Source organism: Uloborus diversus, chromosome 9 (genome assembly GCF_026930045.1).
Source record: "Uloborus diversus isolate 005 chromosome 9, Udiv.v.3.1, whole genome shotgun sequence".
In the NCBI taxonomy this organism is placed as follows: Eukaryota; Metazoa; Arthropoda; class Arachnida; order Araneae; family Uloboridae; genus Uloborus; species Uloborus diversus.
In genome coordinates this window covers 19,535,472-19,548,725 of record NC_072739.1, presented here as the reverse complement: position 1 = coordinate 19,548,725, position 13,254 = coordinate 19,535,472, and the positions used below count along the sequence as shown (strand labels likewise).

At 32.5% G+C, this 13,254-nt stretch overlaps 1 long non-coding RNA gene across 1 annotated transcript; it reads right to left on the bottom strand.

Moving 5' to 3' along the window:
* Positions 1–6,591: 6,591 nt before the first annotated feature.
* LOC129229313 (uncharacterized) lies at positions 6,592–13,030 on the bottom strand. The gene is made up of 3 exons (XR_008581084.1): positions 12,976–13,030; positions 9,579–9,691; positions 6,592–6,742 (listed from the first exon to the last, which is right to left on the bottom strand). It is a non-coding gene; the product is annotated as an uncharacterized LOC129229313 (long non-coding RNA).
* Between the last annotated feature and the right edge of the window lie 224 nt (positions 13,031–13,254).

Sequence of the window (13,254 nt, the reverse complement as noted above, 5' to 3'; positions counted from 1 at the left end):
TAGCATAGAAATAAAAAACAGCTTTACACTATGTCGTGCTTGAAAACACTCGGCCGAGAAATGCGGAGCACAATATTTTTTTTGCGGAGTTTCGCTATTTTTGCGGAGCAATTCTGCAAGATTCGGAGCAGTTGGCAACCTTGCGATTGGTCCAAATAGTTTGAAGAAAGAAAAGTTCCGTGGGAGATCGTGCATTTGAAGATGGTGTGATAAACGGTTTTTATTAGCCACGTTCATTTATTAAGTAATGAAGCGTTGCAGTGTTTAGAAAGATTGTAGAAAGCGATATAAAAGGATTGTAAATTGTATTTTTTTTCTCAGAGAAACAAAGGGTAAACCTTTTTTCTTTCCTTTTGGTTTAATACTTTTCGAAAGGAACATGAAGAATCAATACTTTTTTACACTAATTGAGAGCATGAAATTACAGCAGATCCTTATTAATCCAAACAAATTGGGAATCCAGGGGCCGAATCAATGAAACATACAGATTAAACGAAATAACCTATTTAGCCAGGGTACATTCACATTACTACTGTACAAAGTAAAAGTTGTGCTTTGAATTCAAGAAAATGAATTATAAAACTGCATTTAATAAATTGCAAAAAAGCAAAATACGGCCCACAAAAATACCTTGTTGCGCCAACTCACCTTTTATTTGTACAGTGTCTAAGTCTCCGTTTTGATTAGACAAAGTCCGGTTTAACAGAGTGCGGATTAATAAGAGTTTTTTTGGAACTTTGAAATTCTTATCAAGTTTTTTCTCTTCTTCTTCTTCTTTTTTTTTTTTTTTTTTTGAAAAAGTTTCATGGGAGATTTCGCTCTTTCAAATCATAGTCACGTGCACAAAATTTACATATTTTGACACCTGCTTTTTTATTTGCTTTATTATTACGTAACATGCGTATTGAGCAATTTAGACTGAAAAAAAAACACTTAGAAAGCAAAATACGCCAACAGATTTCATCATAAACATTTGCTGAAAACTAAGTAGGTTTTTAAAATTTCAAGTTATTGTTTAACAGTTTTTAAAACAATGGATGTGAAAATGCAAAGAATTTTAAATATAATGAAGTTAAACAAATAGCTGTAAGGTAAACTTGAAACAAGCAGTGTCGCATATCCCTTTCTTGACCGAATTTTTTATCACTTTCACTTTATTTTTCACTAGTAGTACTCGCACGGCTTTGCCCGTAGTAGAAAATTAAAAGGTCATTTGGTTCGCCTCTATATTTACAAATATTGAATGATGGTTTTCTCGCCAATTTGCTGTATTCATTTGCTTGCCCATGTTACAGTTCCACGTTATGATAATTTTGTAAGTTAGTCGTCCACGTTTTGATGGTTTGCTCGGTAAAATTTTCTTAAGATTGGAATAGAAAAAGAACAAAATCGAATGTTCGAAAAATCGCTTCGAGGTGCACACCCCCATGCTACAAACTAACTTTGTGCCAAATTTCATGAAAATCGGCCGAACGGTCCAGGCGCTATGCGCGCCACAGAGATCCAGACATCCAGACAGAGATACAGATATCCAGACAGACTTTCAGCTTTATTATTAGTGAAGGTCACTTTCACACACATTTTTTATCACATCCTTCTATCGTAGTTTGCCGCGGTATAGGTTACTGTAGTATCGTGCCGGTATATCCTCAGAAACTAACACTGGAAGGAAACGAGCGCAAAGCAAAACCAAAATTTATGAAAAGACCCTTTGTAAAAATGTTTTTGGCCTTTTTTAAATTATTTTAATCGTTTAGAAACTCTCAGAAAGTTATAAGGGAGTTTCATATTTAGGATTAGACGTTTTTCAATTTTAGTATACATTAATAGTTTGTCGTGGTGTGTGTCACTAGTTTTACTACCGGTGAATCTTCAGAAAACCATTGTAGAGGAGAGTAAAGTCAAAGCAAAATCATTAGTTGCGTAATGCCTTCGCGAGTATTGAGTTTAACTTTTTTAAAAATCGTCCAGACACAGGCAAAATTCATGAAGATTTTTGTATTTAAAATTAGGTATCGATCATGTTTGGTTTTTCATCAGCAGTTTATTGCGGAATAAGTGTGCCAGCAACTTCTCAAAAACATCCATTGTATAAGTCAACAGCACCAAATGTTTGTACAAGCTCTTTAATGAAAAATGCCTTAAACATTTTTTAACATTTTAAATCTCTTATAAATAACGCAAACCTTTTCCAAAATACCAAATGTGTTTCCTTTTAAGAAGAATTCAAACTACAATTTCTTTTAATTCCAATTTGTAATTTCAGGTGCCTTAACCTGGACCTTAATAACCCAAATGCATTAAATTATACTTTACAAGTTTCCTCATCTAGCACTTTAATTCCAGCTGCCCATATATTTTTAGTCTTATCTGCATATCTCAGTGCGCTGTAAAAAGTCCATTAGAGCCATCTCTTGCCGTACTTGTAAAAGTGTTTTCTTGTAGAGTGTCTCTATGGCTCATAAAGCTTTCAAAGCTTGGAGCGAGACAGCGATGAAGTTAGAATTGTGTGCATAGTAATGACGTTCAATCGAAGTGAATTCTAAAGTCATTTGCATTTGAGAACAGCGCTTGGGATGTTAATGTCCTGAGGTACGCTTCGGGGGTTAGAGTTTGTCAAAGATACTTGTTATTGAATATCATTAACATGAAACTGCTTAACGCGAACTTTCTTTTACATCAAGCTCGTCTGTTAGGATAAGTGAGTATCATTTTGTAGCAAGGTGGTTGGTTGATTGAATTAGTTTTGATACAGCGCAATAGCCTTAATAAGTTATATACTAAAAACTATTCAGAAACGTTCCTGAAAAATAATAGGCAGCTGACGAGCCCAATTTCTGCTAGTAACATATCTCGGAAAACAGGGCCGTATACAAGGGAGTGGGGGAGGGTTCTTAGGGTTCAACCCCTCCCCCCGAAAAGTTCGGTTTGACATTTAAATGTTCGTTTATATTTAGAAATTCCCAAAAATATTGTTCCAAAACTCAAATTTCTTTCATATGTATGAAAATTGTGTAAAGCGCTTTCATAAAAGGCAACCCCACGACTTGAACATTAGCACAACTTACTTTATAGCTCGTAAGCTCTGCATGAAAGTTTTTAAACCCTCCCTGAAATTATTTTCTGATTACGAGCCTGTTGGAAAAACAGAATTGTTTTCCGCTAAAATTCAGTAACGTACTGAAATCTTTTTGAAGAATTCAGTAATCTCCCGGTTAAAGTCTCTTGAACCTTCAGAGAAAACTTACGTTGGTTTAATCTAATAGCTTGGCAGCTTCCTGCTTGGCCAATAAAGTTCCAAAAGCATTATTGCAATCACGGTCAAAGTTAAAACAGAATTGCAAGCAAGTACAATGAATCTAACTCGCCTGCAATTCTTGTAAAGCAATGGAATCCAGATACTTAAACGCTCTCTTGGGGATATTAGTCAATTTGAACCAGCCATAATCGAACTGAAGCCGATACACTAAATAAATACGCTCAGTTAGTATTTATACTGGTAACCAAAAGTATTTTTATTAACAGTGAGAAATCTGCATTTGTGCAACTTAGAGCAATTCAGGAAACTTTTTGACAGATATATAGTACTGGATTTACTTAGGAAGTGGATAAAAAACTACGAAACTTTTCATGGAAATAATCAGTGACGATTAGGATTTTTTTTTTAGTGTACTGCGCCAAACGATTGTTAAAAAAAAGGTTAAAGGACGGAACAGAGTGCCAAAACTTTATTTTTGAATGAAAGACATTAAACTTCTGGCATTTTAAAGAAATTAGGCGCAATACACATGTGAACGAAGTTTTAAACTTTGAACAACCGACCGAAATAATGTAGGTACAATTCGCGAATTTCAATGTGACTTTGCTTTAGAGACTAACATACTACATCTGCAAAAGCTGGCATCCCTGAAAACTAATAGATGCGTCCATTTCCAACTCTAAACCGGATATTTGCCTTTCCATCCCATCGGTGGTCAGACTGTATATTGCATGCATTAAAATTCGTCTCCAAAAATATAAAAAATAGTGTTTAATTCAAATGTAAAAATTATTTGTGTAAATAAAACATTTTGTGTTTTTTTTTTTTTTGAATTTTTGAAGTACACACTGTTAAAAATCATCTGCTTAGAAATGGCACTATTTATCTTCTCATTTTTTCCAAGCAGTTTTGACTTAGAAATAGCTACAGTGGCTCCCAAAAGTGTTCGTACACCTTGAAATTTTGTAGTAAAACCAAAATAACGCAAAACTGAATTCGAATATAAAGTCCAATTTTTGTTCACACCATTCCTATGCCATTCTGAATAAAACCCAGTAGTTCTTTTCAAAATATTCCCGAATTTTATTTTTGAAATTTGTCAAAAAACAATGAGACAGGGAAAAAATACGCCACAAAAGTCATCGTACACTGAAATATTTTCGAATAAATTCATGATTAAAATTATCATATGTGGTTTTTTTTTATTATTTTACACTGCAAAGTCATTTGCCTTTAATTTTTTGCTTATTTATTCCCTAATATCCTGCTTATTATTTTAAAATTGCAGGTATGCGTAGAAAACAACAAACACGATTCGAAATTTGATTTTTCCCCTCACAGTAGCCATAAATTGGTTTGAAATGTCTCTAAATTAGTTAATTTATACCATTCTATAGTGAAGTGCTTTATAAAATGCTTTAAAGACAAGAATCGAATCGAAAACAAGGTAAGAAAAGGTCAACTGGCAAAGTTAACAAAGCGTGATCGGAGGTTTACAGTTAAAAAAATTATGAAAAATACACATTTGAGCGCTGAAAAAATTTCTGCAAAATTGAATGAAACATTTTACATTTAATTTTCACCTAAAATTGTTCACCAAGTTCTCTGATTAGCTGGATTAAAGGGGACCTCTTCCCGCAGAAATTTTCTTGTTCGTACGAAAAACAATAAACTTACGCTTTCCGTCGTAAAATCAATGATAAATAAGCTCAAAACGTTTTGGAACACCGTCTTACTTATAGATGAAAATAAATTCAACATTTTGGGTTGAATTGTTGAATGATTGTAAATAGAAGAAAAAAATGAGGACTTTAATCTTAAGAACTTGGATCACACTGTTAGAAATTTCATCTTAAAATTACGGTGAAATAACCGGCAGCAGTGTGTCCGTCTGATTAACCGTAAAGTTTACGGTTAGGGTTGATACTTCACATTTACGGGTTCAAAACCATTTTCAACTAAAATGGTTAAAAAACCGTAAACATGTAATTTTACGGTTTCTAACCGTATACAGCTAGTACGGTGAAAAACCGTAAATACCACAATTTACGGTTTGTAACCATATTCCAAAAATACGGAGAAAAACCGTAAATACAACATTTTACGGGTTTGTAACCATATTCCACTAGTACGTCAAAAAAACCGTAAAGATACCACAACGTAACATTTTACGGTTTTGTAATCATATAGGACTAATTAGTTGATGTACCGTAACTATACCACTTTACGGTATTGTAACCATATACGATTAGCACGTGAAAAAATTCTTAATGAAACACTTTTTGTAGCCATTTAAAATGTGCATAGGCACCTAATTACTAGTATTCACAGTAATTTAACCCATTTGCTCAGGTTTTATAGTATGTTAATTAAATGAATGGATCTCTTTAGTCTATAAATTATAAATACAGGTAAGAAATTAATTCAAGAGAGAGAGAGAGTTTCCTTTTAGAATTAAGGCTTACCATTTCAACTGTAACAGTTACGGAATATTAAAAATAAAGGCATTAAGAGAATATTTTAATCGACTTCAATTTTTTAAAAATCAATAAGTAAAAACCCAATAGATACACTACGCAGTACTTACATGTTGTTACACAAAGTACAAGATTGATTATAATTATTTTTTAATGTATAATTAGAGCTGTGGTTATATTCAATAAAAAGTGATTGAAATATGCACTAAAAATACGAAAATATGCAGCAAAAATGAAAAAAAAAACATGCAATATTTTAAAAAATGCTCAGAAAACTTGTTATTTCTGAACCAAAACGATTGGATCTTTCAGTTTTTATAAGGAGATACATATTTAACCAATCATTCACACAAAAAATGGTAAGCAATGGTTCTTCAAGGTCGGCTTCTATGAGACATGGCGAAACAAAAATTCCTTCTTAAAATTTTTTTCAAAGATAAAAAAGGACCTAAAATCAAGTAAAAAACCCAGCAATAAACATTTATGCATTCAAGTGCACTAACATGAAAAAAAAAAAAAGCAAGAATCTGCAATTGCACATGCATTTGAATGTACTACTATGGGAACGTATACCTGCAGAAATGATTTTTTGAGCTATGTGAAAAAATAAATTTTGGATTCCATACCAGCATTAGGGAAATGCTGAAATTTTACATTTTACTTGAGCTTTATTTTTCGAGTTCCAACCAAATAAGCAAGCTTGTACAAAAAAAAAAAAACCTTAAGTACAGTAGATGACAATAATGCAAAATTTGCTGGTACTGAGTTTTACCACCCAAATGACAATTTAATCCAAGCTCTCTATTATTGAAAATATTTTAAACACAGAAAAAATAAGAAACCTTACGTGGAGATCTTGTTTATTTTAGAATTTGAGCAATACAAAATAATTTACAAATACATATATACAACATAACAAATGTATTACAAATCGCAACATTTACAAATAATAAAAATCATCTTTTATGTCTTGGACCCAGGCATTGGATTTATTTCCACAAAGCACCTGAAACATAGATTAAAATTAGCCATGTAAAACACAAGCCTAATATTATGGTATTCTGAAACTGCAAAATCAGTTTCTGTTAACATTAAATTAAATGCAACAGCAAAATCACTTCATCTTTTCCAATATTTACCTCAATACACAATAGAACATACTGGTTCGTTAGGAAGAATGTAGCAAAATACACAGATCTTTTATTCTGCTAAAAAAATAAAGCCCCCACTTTGTGAAACTTAAATACTAATCTTCCGACAACCTTTTTTGTCCTTTGTTTGAGGAGTATACAACTGTAACTGACACCATTAATTCCTCTTTTAAGTCCACAAGGATATTCTATAAAATGCCCAATAACTTCAAATGACAACGAAAGAAAAATCTCGAATAATTTATAAAGTAATTTCATTTCAGATCCTTAACTTTGTTACCAAGTTTTAAAGCCATTGAAAAAAGCTCTCTCTCACCCCCCCTCCCCCCAACCCCGACATTTTTGAAAACAACATTTAAACAATGATCCAACTTTTCCCCAATGGTTTTAAAACTTGGATTTTGAATTTTTAAAACTGATTTTACATATTCAAATTTTTGGCATTATTCGCAACAATATATAAAAGTAACATTAATCACTACAGAAAAAAAAATTGCTACTTGGATAGAATGTTATTAGATTTATATAATATCCTAAAGAGTTAGCCTATTCAATTGAAGAATTATTTTTAGTTTTACCTTGAATGATTTTTTTTTTAATGTAAAAATAACTATTAAACTTTTTAATGCAAAAAAAAAAAGAAAAATTAATTTGAATTTTGATATCTTGAATTCAAATTATGTTTTTCGCAAACACGAGTGTGTGTATGTAGGCATGTGTGTTTGTGTGTGTGTGGGGAGGGGTGTTTGTGTGTACGGGGTATGTGTGTTTATGTCTGTGTGCTGGCATAAGTGTGGGGGGGGGGGGTATGTATATGGGTGTGTGTGGGGGTATGTGTATGTAGGCATATGTGTTTGTGCCTGTGTGCAGGCAGGAATGTGTGGGTAGTTGTGTGTATGTGTGTGTATGTCGGCATATGTGTTTGTGTCTGTGTGCAGGCATGAATGTGTGGGTAGTTGTGTGTATGTGTGTGTATGTATGCGTATGTGTGTGTATGTGTTTGTGTGTGCGTGTGTGTGTGTAGTTGTGTATGTATGCGCGTGTGTGTAGGACATGGATGCAACCGGGAGACGGCTTTTGCTGTAGGTGCAGCATCGTGAGGAGCCCGCCTGTCCACGGTGATGGTGCAGAGGGTGGCGGTGGGAAAAATCAAACGAACGTCAAAAACAGTCAAATGAAAGCAATCGTGATTGCTCAAAAAAAAATTGCAAACTCCTGGTTAGAGTTAAATTTGCTTTGTCACAGACATAATTCAAATTACGGATGCACCGAAGATTCAGTTTGGTCGAATGTACTTTAATATTCAGCAACGGAATATTGAAAAAAATTAATATTTGACAAATGGAGACCAAAAATATATTTTTTGAAACAATGAATGAAAATTATAGTAGGCAAATTCTTATTAATAGTAGTATTATTACACTGAAAGTAAATTTAATGCAAGAGAAAATACTTAGCTGAAGTTGTATTGCTTTTTCAATTTTTCTTAAATCTTATCACACACCTCATTAACCTTACCAAGGACGTGCCCAGAAATTTTGGGGCCCGTCACAAATATTTTTTACTGGCCCTCCTCCATAATCTTTACTCCTATGTCCTCTACACATATTTCATCTCTCATTTTAAAAATCTCAGGCACATTTCATGCTCAGGCTAGCAGGTGTTTTTCTCTCCCCTCCCCCCTGTGCATGCTCCTGATTATTACTCTATTACTAAATCTATAAAATACACCGATAGCTCAGTCATTCCATTCGAGGACTGCAGTTTCGTGCTGATGAGCACTCTTCAATCCAGAATCGGAAGTGACTGAGCTGGAGGTGGAAAACCTCTTAAGGAAGCCAAGAGTGTCAAACACTTCTTCTATATGAGCTACCAATTTGTTTGGCACTCTTGGCTCCCTTAAGTTGTTTTCCACCTCCAGCGCAGTCTCTTCCTAATCCGGGCTCATGAGTGCTAATAAGCACGAAACTGCAGCCCTCGAATGGAATGGGCTGGTGGTGTATTTTATGTATTTCTGCGTTAGGTCTGGCTCTAGGGCAGTAACTTACTGAAAATTACTAAATAATTTAAAAACAAAACAATAACCAGAAAAATAACTCATAATATTAAGTGTTCATAAAAATTTTAAAATAACATTTTACTGTACTCAGTATACTGCCTATTCGGCAGATAAACCAGATATTTGATTCGGCGAATTATTTTAGTATTCTACTATCAAATAGCAAACAAATGTAAATATCTGACAATTGGTAAACAAACACATCTTTCTTTATGGAATGCAGGAAAGTTACAGCAGTCAAAAACCATAGCCTAACTACTATTATCAAATTCAAAGTAATTTTCCTGTAATAGAAAAGCCTCAGATGTTAAATTAAAATTTTGCTGCTTTTCAACTTTGCTTAAATTTTACGGCACATTACATCAACCCTAATATCAAACTCATTTAAATATGAAAGAGTAACCAGAAAAAACTTTGTAATATTAAGTGTTTAAAAATATATAATTTCAAAAATTAATTAAATAGGTGATTAATAATATATTACAAAGAAACACTTGGATATTAACTATTCAATATTTAATTCAAAGATTAATAATAGTAAATTTTTAGGCATTTACAAGATTGTCAAACAGATATCCAGAAATAGACTATTTGGAAACAAAAAACAAATCAAAAATGAAAATACTTAGTACCTCTTAAAGTTTGCAAATGTATCAATAAGTATCTGTAACTGTCAATTCTAATTGATGTGTTGACCGCAATGCCATCAACTGTCCACAAATTCTCCAGATCTTACTATGTATGTCTATTAGGTGAAAAGAAAAACAATAGTAAGTCACATAAGGATTAAAAACATAAGCATAATTTTCATAATTTTAAAATGCTTCATCTGTTTGTAATACAAATACAAAAGAAAAATTAGATAGCAAAACTGATTTTTAATAATTCCTTTTTTTTAATTACCTTTTTAACTGTGCATACACAGCTCTCATGGCATTGCTCGGAGTCATGAGATTTTGAAAATTATAGGACATTAATTATAAGTATTTCGGCCAATTACTTAAAAACAACAGAGCCTCATAATTTGAACATGCTTAAAACCAATTACTGCTAAAATGAAATACATTTGACGTAATTGGTCTTCTGTTTGCTGTTGATTGTTATTTGAATCAGTGATGTTCCTACCAATTTTTCTGAGGGTATACTCCCAGTAATCCATTACACACAAAATGAGTAAGCGTTACATAAATAATATGTCATAATATGAAAATTTTTGAAGCTTGAGATTGGGAAGTATTTATAAAATGGACGAAGTTATTCATAAAACGAACGAACTCTTTTATGCGAGTTTTTTAATGTGGTCCCTATCCACCACAAAAAGAGGTCAGGACGTATTTAGCAATTTATACTCATCTTAAAAGGGTAAATATTTTTCTGTGTTATTAACTTATAACTGCGTTGGTTTTTGCAATGGGAACGACAAAAGAAATTAGAGTCAGTGGAAATGTTTTGACAAAATATAAATGCCCCCCCCCCCCCCATTGTTGGCCAAAAAAATATGAATTTATATTTTACGTCAATAATTGTACTTCCCAGTGTTTCTGCTTGCAGTTGCATTAATTCTAAATTTTTTTCATTTCAAATTAAATTTGGAATTTAATTTGCAATTGCAGGGGAAACGCATTGAGGCATTTAGAAAGAAATACCTTCCCCATAATTTGCCTTATGGAAAGATATTTGGAGACCTACCGAGTACTCGGTAACTACTCGGTACTCGGCCTACTCGGCCAATTTGCAGAGTACTCGTACTCGGCCCAATTTTAATCAGATACTCGGCCAATACCGAGTAGTTGCAAAAAATTGAATATTGTCCGAGACAGATATTAAAATTTATAAAACAGCGCAAGCATATATAATTTTCTGCAATCATTTACAAGTCAAATTTAAATTTTGAGAATAATGAGGTTTGTAATGCTTCAATGGAATTAGTCTTTATTTTAATGTCCCCAAATTTAATAAAACTTTATTAAAAATGGTGCAAAAAAAGTAAGAGTGGAAAATATGGAATTTTTATATTAAAAATGGATTTTTTTCTACAAACAAAAATTAGTTATAAGAAATATAAAAATACCTTTGCTTAAAAAATAAATGGGAATAAAACAATGTTAAAAGCACAGTGCAGACACGTGTTTTGGCATTACAAGGAATTCCTTTTTCAATGCACAAAATGTGAGCTTGTGGATTTAAAGGCATCCGCCAAAAGTCGGATTCTTCTGTCGAATGTCTTTGCATTCTTTAGCTCACATTTTATGCACTGAAAAAGACGTTCCTTATAATGCAGAAACACGTGTCTGCAGTATTCCTGCACATTTGTTTTATTTGCTTTAAAAAATTATTTATGTTTGGCGGACTAGAACTATAAGAGATTGGTATAATTTGTTTTAATTCCAACTTGATTAATCATACCTTTCATTTATTTATTTTAAATTTTAAAAACATTTTTTTTTTAAATTTTTGACATAAAAATTTTTTAAAATTAATACGTAATTAACATTCAGCAGGAATTTAGTTTTAAAAACTATTATATGAACACAAGGAGGTCTACACTACTATTCCAATAAGTTCAAAATTCATCACATATGTCGGTGGTTCTTCTTAAAATATAATTGGTACTTGGTAACTCGGCCGAGTAGTGAAAGGCCGAGTATTCGGTAACTCGGTACTCGGCCGAGAAATGAAAGGCCGAGTACTCGGTACTCGACTACTCGGCCAAAGTGCTACTTGGTACGTCTCTAAAGATATTCATTAACTTTGGATGTTTTAGCATTTCGCTAAAGCTTTTTTTTCACATTTTAGCTTTTTTGCTAAAAAAGTTTTGAACTCGGCTTAAACCCTAGTTCTTACTTAATTTATTCGAAAATTTTCTCTGCAAAAATATTGGGAAAGCTAAACAATATTATTCGATTAAGCTGGGAACTTGAATACTTGCGTCTAAGTGGAAGTATTTGGTTCCGGGAGGATTTTTTAAATTCGTATAAGTGGGGGTTTTAGTTTATCCGTTACCTAATAAATTATTTCTTAAATCTTACGACATATTACATTAACTTTACTCTTACTTACTCATTTATGGGGCATTCCACGGTATTTTTGACATTATGTAGAGTCCATAACGTGACCTTTTTTTGCCAAAACTTTTTAATTTACCGTTTGATTTGCAAATTATTTTAATTTGAGCTGGTGTGTTTGTAGGAAAAGATCAAAATAAAATAATATGCTAAACAAACAGTAAATTAAAAAGTTATGGCAAAAAAGGTCATGTTACGGACTCTATATAAATGTCAAAAATACCTTGGAATGCCCCTTATACATAAAACAGAAAAAGTAAAAAAATAAGACATCATGATATTAAGTGGTCATAAATATGAAAAGTCAGCTTATTACTGATTTTTCATACTTCAAATATCTAAAAGTTGATTTACAATATAATAAATATTGCTAAAAAGCAATCTAATTTAATTAATCACAGTGATCAAAGTTTTAGTCATGGTGCAGAAACATTTGGTTTCCTGCAAGATTTATTTACATAACATTACCATGATTGTACGCTGTAAAATCATACATCTGAAGCAGTAGATTTTCAAATAAATAAAGGAATTTAAATTTATGCAGAATTGCAGATAAACTAACCAAATTCGACACATATCATACTACATGCAATATGGAAGACAATTTTCAACCGTATACGATTGTAATTCTCGGCTAAATACTCAGTATTTCGCAAAATATGGTACAATTCCTAAAAAATAATTGTTTTTTGCAACTTTAACAGTATTTTCCCTGGAAGGGATAATAAACTCAGGGAAATAGAGAGGGAAGAGTCAAAGTTTCAAATTTACTACTGTAAATGCATTCAACATTCAACATTGCTTACGTATATGTATAATCTAAAGTAAGAAAAGAATAGGTGCAGTGGCACTCATTTATATGTTATAAGTGCGTTTTAGCTCTTAAAATAAGTGTTAGTAGGGATAACATTAAGTACACAACAAATAACTAACTAAAAATCTAATAAATGAAAAATGTATTTACCTTTCCAATACAGGCCGCCATGCTTGCTATCATGTATCATCACCCTCGCTTTTCCATTTCCGGATCCGCATAAGATGGCGTTGCGCGCGCTGAATTCCTATTGGCTGTCAGTCGATCCGATTGGCTCAACTTTATGGTGAAATAACCACTTTTGCAAAATACGGTGAAAATACTGTTTTTCTTTCGATTAATGGTTTGAAAATCATCTTTTTTATGGTTATTTGACTGTTGAGGCTGAATACGGTAAAATGACAATAAAATAAACTGTTATTTAACCAT